This window comes from Phascolarctos cinereus, unplaced genomic scaffold (genome assembly GCF_003287225.1).
Source record: "Phascolarctos cinereus isolate Bilbo 61053 unplaced genomic scaffold, phaCin_HiC Scaffold_2;HRSCAF=192, whole genome shotgun sequence".
In the NCBI taxonomy this organism is placed as follows: Eukaryota; Metazoa; Chordata; class Mammalia; order Diprotodontia; family Phascolarctidae; genus Phascolarctos; species Phascolarctos cinereus.
This window is the reverse complement of record NW_027555625.1, coordinates 19,544,876-19,555,395: the sequence shown is the minus strand read 5'-3', so window position 1 is coordinate 19,555,395 and position 10,520 is coordinate 19,544,876.

Below are 10,520 nucleotides of genomic sequence, written 5' to 3'. Positions count from 1 at the left end.
AACCATCTTATTTTACAGATGAGGTCCATGGAGCTTCAGTGATTTGTCCCAAGTCATACAGTTAATAAGCATCAGAATCTGGAACCTCCTATTGCAGATCTCCCACTTCCCCCCACTTCCCTCCCACTACTGTTGACAAGTGTGCAAAGATTCGAATGACCTACTTTGGCTCCCAGAAAATTTTTTTAAAAATCTAGTTTTGTCCCTCACAACCAGGACACTGTGACAAACAAAGGATAAGCATCATTTGTCTGATGGAAATTCCAGAAATCCACCATGGGTCTCTCCATTCCAGGGACTAATTTAGGCAGTCAAAAAACCCCAGAAAATCTTTGAAGCTTGGGGATTGGGGATCATCTAAATTTGCTTCTCTCACTCTTCTGTTCAGAAATATCCAGTGACTGTTTACTGCCAATTGAGGTATTTCAAATGTCTCTTGCCTGGCATTCAAGGCCCTTTGTAATATGGGACTGCATTCGATGTCTAGCAGGGTAGAGAGGGAAATTCAAAGTTGGATATTATCTAGTTATCACATGTTAACCTAGTCCAACCCATTTGGTTTATAGGTGAGGAAACTGAATAAGAGAGTGGTTAAGAGACATGCTCAAGGTCACACTGAGCTGAGAATTGATGCTAGCTTCTGACACGAGATGCACCAGACTTTTTGCTGGACTAAGTATGTTATTGCTTTCCTGCGTTCTGCACTCAAGCCACCTCCCTGATGCCATGATCTTCTTTGGGAACAAAGGATAAATCACAAGTCATCAAAGTGGACTATTCTCTACCCCCTGAACGAGCACAATGCTTCCTTGTCTCTGTACATTTGCTCAGGCTCTTCCCTATGTCCTAAACTGCCCTTCCTGTCCTCTTCATCAGCTGGAATCTAATCTTTCCTTTACAGCCTGGCTCAAGTTGTGCCCTGTCCATGAAGCCAAGCTATTCAGTGCGGAAGCACCACTCTGGCTTCACCCTTGGGCTTTCTGTAGTATTTTTACATGCCCCTTTCATGAATTCATCATGCATTAATGATATAGATTATGCTATTCTGTGCTTGTATTGAACCTCATGAACTCCATGAAGAAAGGGGCAGGTCTTATCTAAACTTTCTATCTCTCTAAATGTCCAGCACAGTGCTCTATCACAAGTGCTCAGTAAATGCTTTTATGTTGAATGAACCTTGTCCAGCCTCCCACACATTGCAGAAGCCCTTTCTGGTGTCAGTGAGCCAACATGCCACACAGTTCAAAAGCCACCCACCCTCCTTGGGTGTAATTACTGAGCAGGCTTGAGCCCAGGTGTGAAACTTGACAGGCTTCCATTGATAGGCTCATGGCTGGAAAAGAACATGTCTTAGTGGCTCTTCTTTAACACCCTGATGTTCTTAGCCCAAAGGCTTCCTAGGACATGTGGACTTTTTTTTTTTTACATTACAGAAATGGAAACTAGTCCATGTAGAGTAGATCAAGTTCCTGTTGTGATTCATAACATGGAAACAACATTTCCAAAAGGCTAAAATGCATTCCTGGCATGAGGACACATTCCAGTACAGTTTTCTCTCTTAGCTAGTTATGTGATTTTGACAAAGTCACTTTGCTTTTTGGGACCCTAATTTTCTCATGCATAATACGAAGGAATTGGGCAAGGCAACCTCTAAGATTTGCTCTAACACTCTTTTAATCTGATAAACAACTTGTTATTTAAGCTGACAATCAAATCTTCCCAATTTACTTCCCTTATTTTATTTTCTTCTACTAAGCAATTCAATTTAATTTGATAAGCATTTGTGACAGATACAAAGTTTGAGAGACATAGTTTCTGGGTAATTATTTTATTAATCCTACTAGCTATAATTAGTAAAAGGGGTCAGTGACAGTCTCAAGTACCAAAGACCCTCATGGAACCCACTCAATGCTTGTATGGACTTTGAAGAGTGGATGTTCCTGAGGATAACAATTAACTCTCATTGGTTAACAATTAATTAGAAGAATGAATATTATAGTGAGAGGCAGACCTATTATAATGAGAGGAGCTGGGGGACATGACTCTGATCACTCAGTCTTGGACAAAAAGAAATTTCCTATCCAATCTACCTGCCTCGGGCAAGCTAGACAAAAGGGAGTCCACCTCTGCTCAGACCTGGCTGAGTGGAACACAGTGGGCTGGAATTCACTTTAGACTACATTCGTTGTAAGGTTTTCTAGTTGGGTGGTACAACATCTCCCAAAAGAGTCAACCCCTGGAATTTGAGCAATTTTATCCACCAACAATGTCCTTCAGACACCGACAACCTCCAGGCTTCTGAAAAAATCCTGGTCCTAATTCAATAATTGGTTGGTATAAAAGAGAAATAATCATTTCTTTCACATTTATTAAGTCTCTGCTCCTTGTCATATATTCTGCTGAATGATTTGGATACAAAGACAAAACTGAAATCATCCCTGTCCTCAAGGAGCTTCCATTCTACTGGTGGGGAAGCATGTGTACATATAAGCAAATACAAAATGTGCATAAACTAGATACAAAGTAATTTCAAGAGGGATTCAACACTATGTGGGGGTGGCAGGAATCAGGAAAGTAACAATGTTATTAGTTGAAACACTGACTTTGGATTTATTTTTCACGAAAGTTCTTCCTGTTTAGATTGTTGTAGTGATCATCAATATTGTTTTCTTGGCTCTTCTTCACTTTGCATCCATTCATGTAAGTCTTTGCATGCTTCTCTGAATTCATCATATTCACTTTTTTTTTTTTTTACAACACAGTAATATTCCACATGGGCAGCAAGGTGGCACAATGAAGAGAGCACTGGGTCTAGAGTCAGGAAGACCTGACTGTACTGAAATGTGTCCTCACGCCAGGAATACATTTTAGCCCTTTGGAAATGTTGTCTCCATGTTATGAATCACACCAGGAGTTTGATCTACTATACGTGGACTAGTTTCCATTTCTCCAATGTCAAAAAAAAAAAAAAGACCTGAGCTCAAATCCAGCCTCAGACACTTATTAACTGTGTGATCCTGATCAAGTCACCTGTGAATCATTACAATTTTGGAAAGCAATATGGACTTATGCAAGTAAAATAGTTAACATGCCTATACTCTAGCACTAGAGATTCTACCACTGTGCATGTACCCCAAGAAGGTCATTTAAAATGTGATGTTTAAAAAGGTTTGAGAGACATTGCTTCTGGGTAATTTAATCTTTTGAGATTGTCTCAGATCATTGAATTACTGAGAATAGCTAAGTCATCCACAATTCTTTATCAAACAATATTGTTGTTACTGTGTACAATATTCTCCTTGTTCTGTTCACTTCACTATTCATCAGTTCATGTAAGTCTTTCTAGGTTTTTTTTTCTTTCTGAAATCATCCTGCTTGTCATCTCTTACAGCACAATAATATTCCATTACAACCACATACCACAGCTTGTTTAGCTATTCCCCAAATGATTGGCATCCCTTTGATTTCCAGTGCTTAGTCACCACAAAAATAGTTTCTGTAAATATATATTTTTTTTTTGGTAAAAATAAGCCCTTTCTTTTGGATGTCTTTGGGATATAGACCTAGCAGTGGTATTATTGGATCAAAAAGTATGCATAGTTTTATAGCCATTTGGGCATAGTTCCAAATTGCTCTCCAGAATGGTTGGATCAATTCACAGCTCTACCAGCTGGCATTAGTATCCCAGTTTCCCACATTCCCTCCAACATCCATCATTTTCCTTTTTTTGTCATATTAACAACTCTGACATACTACATCATACCTATCAGAGTGGCTAATAGTTTAACACTAATTTCTGCCTGCTTGCTTTCCAATATTCCCAGAATTTCTCATTAAATATCAATTTGTTTCCTAGGCAATTTATGATTTTGAATTATTAAAAACTGAGATTGGACTGTATTTCATAACTCTTTCCAAATTCTAATTCTATCTTGTCTAGTTGTTTCATCATTATGTTCTATTTTTTTTTCTTTTCTTCACCAACATCGAATCATTTTGATGACTCGTATTTTGTAATACAGTTTGAGATCTGGAAGACATATTTTTCTTTTCATTTTAAAAATTATTTCCTTTCACATACTAAGTCTTTTGTTTCTCCAAGATAATTTTGTAAATAATGTTTGATATTTTATTAAGTTCTGTCAAGCATCCCTTTGATAATTTGATTGATATAGCATTAAAACTATAAAATACCTTTTGTAGTAATTTTAATTTTGTAGTATTTTATTGACATTGATGACACAATAAATGAGATAAAACTGTCAATATTATTTTGAACAGGGACAGTTTTATTTCATCTTTCCTTTCTTTATGCCTTTGCTTTCTTTGTATTGTCTTATTACAATTGCTAGCATTTTTAGAATTACATCAAATAATGGTATAGATAGGAGACATTGTTAGTTATTCCTGCATTTATCAGGGAAGTTTCTAGTGTTTCCCTACTGTGTATGGTACTTTGTTTTGGATAGCTATAAAGATATATAGAAAGATAGATATGTAGATAGATATCAATATTAAAAAAGGTCCCTTCAACCTTATGTTTTGCAGGGATTTTAGAATAAAGTAGTGATATACTTTATCAGAGACTTGTTCTGTGCCTATTGAGATTATCTTGTGCTTTGTGGATTTTTAGAAAAATACAATTAATTATGTTGATTTTCCCATACCATTATACCATCTTTGTTCCCCTGATATAAATACAACTTGGTAATAATGAATGAATTCATAGCATGTTGGAAAAAAAAAAGAACTTTTGATATAATTTCATCCAAACAGCTCAGAATCAATGTGGTACTAATGGAGAGAGAGAGTTATATTTTTACATATGAGAATCAATTTTCAAATCCAGATCCACTAGACTTCAGATTTCAATCAACCAATCAATAATCATTTGTTACACACCTACTATGTGTTAGGGACTGGGGATCCAAAGAAAAACTGAAACAAGTTCCTGTCCTTAGGAAGTTTACATGATAACGACAGAGACAAAATTACACCTGCATACATGCATTCATTCTTACACATCTATTACTATGTATGCATATGTGTATATACCCATATATGTAGCAAATATAATCCTAGGTACTGGTCATTGCAGGGATGGGGCCATTAAAGGCTTCATGTGGAGGGTGGTGGTTGCAACAGACCAGATGATAGATGGTGATAAAAACTTAAATTATGGGCTTGGGGTGGGGGAGGTGGTGAGGATGGGATATTTGTGAGAGATACTGTGGTGATAGAAACAAGATGTGTCAAATGATTGAATATATGGGGTGAGGAGTCAAGCAAAACCTGGGTAATTGGGAGGATGATGTTTCCCTAGACCAAAAGAAGGAAGGGAATCTGGGAAGAGGGGTGAGCTTGGGGCAAAGATAATCAGGTCTATTTTAAATATGCTGAGTTTCAGATACCTTTGGAATATCCAGCTCAAAATGTCCAAAAAACAGTTGGGGATGTGAGTTTGAGCTCAGGAAAGAGATCTGGGTTAAGGGTCATCTGGATAGAAATGATAGATAAAAACTATAGGCGCTAATGAAGTTACTAAGTGAGAGAATCCAAGAAGCACCTGAATCCTTTTTCCTTTGTGCCATTCAACCTATGAAATCTTTCAGGATACAGATAAAAAGTAGGCCTATGGTTTCATCATTATAGGGCATTTCCAGGCGAGAATAATTCTTCTATCCACAGAAAGCAACACCTTTTCTGTCAAATATGACTCAACCCATTTCCCATCTTTTCCAAGAGGCTTTTCCAACTGCCCATCCAGTACCTTCCCTCTGAGATCACTTTCCACTTCAATTATAAATATGTGTTTATATATTATATACATATGTGTATGCTTATACATATGTGTATGTATAATTATGGGGGCAGCTAAGTGGTACAATAGATAGAATGCCCAGCCTGAAAGCAAGAAGACTCATCTTCCTGAGTTCACATCTGGCCTCAGACACTTACTAGCTGGGTGACCCTGGAGAAGTTACTTAACCCTCTTTGCCTCAGTTCCCTCATCTGCAAAATGAGCTGGAGAAGGAAATGGCAAACCACTCCAGTATGTTTGCCAAGAAAACCCCAAACAAGGTCATAAAGAGTCAGATATGACTGGACAACAAAAATATATAATTGTGTATAGTATATCTATAATAAACATACATATATGCATACACATGCATGTTTCTATATATACATATATGTATACATGTGTATATATGTATATATTTACACACAAACACAGACATAAACACATATACATATATACATATATATGTTCTATGTACATAGATATTAGCATGATGCCTCTACCATTAGAATATTAATTCCTTGAGGTTAGAGACTGTGTTTTGCCTTTCTTTGTATTCTTGTAGTAAGCACTTGGACAGCTAGGTTGGGCAACAGGTAGAACACCAGGCCTGCAGTCATGAAGACTTAACTTCCTCAATTCAAATCTGACCTCAGGTACTTACTAGCTGTGTGACCCTGGGCAAGTCATTTAACCTCATTTGCCTCAGTTTCCTCATCTGCAAAATGAGCTGGAGAAGGAAATGACAAACCACTCCATATCTTTGCCAAGAAAACCCCAAAGGGATCACAGAAAGTTGGACACAATTGAAAAATGACTGAAATTACAATAAAAAGCCAAACCTTAGCACTTAATAAATGCTTGTTGCTTGGAAGATTGGTTATAATGTTAGACATTTGCCAGGGTCAGAGAAGGCAAGAATCTTGCCCAGGGTTACGCAGCCAGTACTTGTTAGAGACAGAAGTTTAATTCAGCTCTTTCAGACTCCCAGACTAGCTCTCATCCCACTAATCATGTTTCCTCTCCCCCCAGCTGACAGCAGATTTCAAATGCAAATCTATCTCTGATGAGGTCAATATTCTGCCTATTCACACTAAAACGTAAGTGACTAATATCAGCTCCTTCTGCAAGAGCAGGTTCTTAGAGAGGAGCATAATCTAAGACAAGTAGTCCACTGATGAGGAGGGCCATGGTATGGTGATAAAAAGTATTGTACCAGTAATCGAGGGAGACTTGGTTTCGAAGATTATTCTCAAAAAACACTACCAAACTCTGACTCCTAAAGAACTATAAAGAAAAGAGAGAATGTCCAGAGAAAGTGAAGGGGGAAGGCAGTGAGTCAGTCAGTCAATAAACATTTGTTAAGCAGACTGTATGACAGGCTTCCTAATAAGCTCTGGAGATACAAAGAGAGACAAAGTCTCTGCCCTCAAGGAGGGAGACAATGCACAGAACTCTATACAAACAAGCTCCATAGAGTGTAAATGGGAAATAAGCAACAGAGAGAAGTCACTTTACTCTAGAGAGAAAAGAGTGTGATCAACAGAGGAGAAGAACTGAGAAAAGGCCTGAACACATTTCTTCAATTTTGACCATCTTTCTTAAGGTTTCCTGTCTTCTCACAAATAACCCCAGGGGTATGACAGGCACCTACTGCTGCTCATTCTTTTCTGCTGGGGAGACATTGTGGATGTTAACTGTTTTCTTTCCTTCTTTCCTCTTCTAGCAGCTGAAGACCTCAGGAAAGAGGCCTATGAAATGGTTTATCCTCAAAAGCGCCCTGTGCTTCAAAAAAGAGATACTGAGAAAAACCAAAAGCTTGGCCCACAGGTAGGACTTCTTTTTAATCAATCAATAAACATTTATTAAGTGCCTGCTATGTGCCAGGTACTGTGCTAAGTGCTGCAGATACAAAAAAATGCAAAAGACAATCCCTGCCCTCAAAGAGATTACAATCCAATGGGGGAGACAATATATAAACAAATACATACAAAGCAAAATGAGAATAAATAGGAAATAATTAGCAGAGGGAAGACACTAGAATTAAGAGGGGCTGGGAAAGGTTTCTTGTAGAAGGCAGGGTTTTAGTTGGGATTTAAACGGAGCCAGGGACGTCAGTAGTCAGAGCAGAGGAGGGAGAATGTTCCAGACATGGGGGACAGCCAGAGAAAATGCCCAGATAGATACTAATACATTGTTCCTTTTAGGGGTCACTGAGAAAGATGTCCTGTGCTTCCAGTCTAAAAGCCCACCCTGGTCCCTAAGCAAAGGAACAGAGATGTTTGTGACCTATTCACTGACAGTAGGCCTAGGCCTGGAAACAGACTTAGGGTCACAGAAAAGACTTGCTGTGAGAAGTCAACTCCCTGTCACACTGAGTCCCAGAGACCTCTATGGCCTTGGTTTCTGCTAGGGACATTTTCTCTTGTGACTTTCCATCAAACAAGTCTCAAAAGACCTCCTAGCAGTACGCAGGTCACACAATTCCCATGATCCAAATCTTCTACCCAAGTCTCATTTGCTCTCATAACAATAATTACAACACACATTTATATCAGGTCTGAAATAGGTTTTTTCCCTGAAGGTTCCTCTACATTTTGCAACAATCACTAAGGCAGATTAAGAACTAATTAGCTGATATAATTTTGCATCTTCACTCTTTTTTATTCTTTCAGGTAAGGAATGACTCTCTGGGAGAAGGAGTTCAAAACAATTTAGATGATGTAAAATGAGAGATATCAGTAAAATTCACTTTTAAACTGTTATATAGATTTTTAAAAGGCATTTTCCAAATATATTAGTATTTGTTTTCTCATTCTGAAATTATTTGTATAGACTGGTAGGTCATAAGTGGTTTTTTTTGGGGGGGTTGAGGTAATTGGGGTTGTGACTTGCTTAGGGTCATACAGCTAATAAATGTCTGAGATCAGATTTGAACTCAGATCCTCCTGACTCCAGGCTGGTGCTAATAAGTGTTTTAAGTAAGTTCTTCCCATTGACCTTGGATTTCAGGATGCCAATGAGACTCAATATTTAGTCACAGTTTTCTCTTTGGTAATTCTATGTTCAATGCATTTTGCCTAAAAAAGACTAGAGGATTATTCTCATCTCATTCTTCTCATCTTCTTTAATAGTTAGAAATAGCCTATGGATGAATCAATATTCTATTATTCTTCTTCTGTGTTTTAGTGTCGTGTGGAATATTATGCAGATAGATAAATGATTGCTTTCTATAATACCATAATTTTGTAATTGACTATAATTTAATTTTTTCTGCCCTTTTGATGGTTCACTGAGAAAATGTTCTAAAACAAGTCATCATTCTTGTTTCTTTATATTTAAAATCTTCAGATTATTGCACATGTGGATAAAATGACTATTTTAAAATTCAATAGAAGTATCAATGTGAACTCATCTTTCTTAAGCCCAATGAAAGCATCTTGGGGACAATTCCTGTATCAGTTAGAACAATAAGGATGATATGTACACCATCTGACTCCCACATGGATTTGATTTTTTTCTGCTAGGACTTCATATTTAGAACCTTTTTTATTCTGCAGACTTTGTAGCCTGTGACCATTTGGTATGGCAACACATATTAAAAACATTGAAATCAAATTTTAATGGTCCAATATTATGCCTGGGTGATTGCAGGCAGCACTTTTGTCTGTGATGATTCTCTGGCCTCAGTAGAATTTATATATTTGGTTCTCAAGGGTATTTTGAGATGTATATGTATAGACATGGATTTGTCTTCCATTAGTTTATGTAAGAAAGCTCTCCTTGACATGCAAGTCTAGTCAACAGGTTGTATTTACTAGGTATTTGGAATTAGTTTATGCTAAATTGGTACCAAGAATTATGCTAGGTTGTTGTCTTTTGTACTCAAAAAGGATCAAGATGCCATCACTATGTAAGCTTCAGGGCACAGTGTGTCAGACTGGCCTATCCTACCAATATGAGCTTTTAAGGCTCTACCACAGATCGGGCACAAATAGTCTGTATGAACATTTGGGACAGAAATATCTATTAATGTGTGCATATCACATTTCTTTTGAGCTACTAAAGTTCTGCTTTGCTCATAGAGCACAGTGCCTTCTTTGATGTGGGTATGATAGATGGTCCTGTGCCATTATCTCCCATGTCTCACAATTGAAACCAAAGTTCTTCAGAGAGACTTTAAGAATGTCCTTGTATCTTTTCTTCTGACCATCATGTGTACACCTTTCTTGTGTGAGTTCTTTGTAAAACAGTGTTTTTGACAAATGTGTATTTGGTAAATTTGGCATTCAAACAACGTCGCCAGCCCATTGAAGTCGCCCTCTCTGGAGTAGAGTTTGAATGCTTGGCAATTCAGCTAAAGAAAGTCCTCAGTGTCTGGTACCTTATCTTGCCAAGTGATCTTCAGAATCTTCATAAGGCAATTCAAATCAAAGTGATTCAGTTTCCTGGCATGGTGCAGGTAGACTGTCCAGGTTTCACAGGCCTACAGCAATAGTCAGCACAATGGCTCTGTAGACTTTCAGTTTGGTAGTCAGTCTAATACCTTTTATCTCCCACACTTTCCTTTGGAGCTTCCAAAACATTGAACTAGCTTTGGCAATGTGTGCAACAATCTCATCATCTATATGTACATCTCTAGAAAATATGCTGCCAAGGTAAGTACACTTACCCACAATATTCAAAATGTCTCCATTTACTGTCATTGATGGTTCTATGT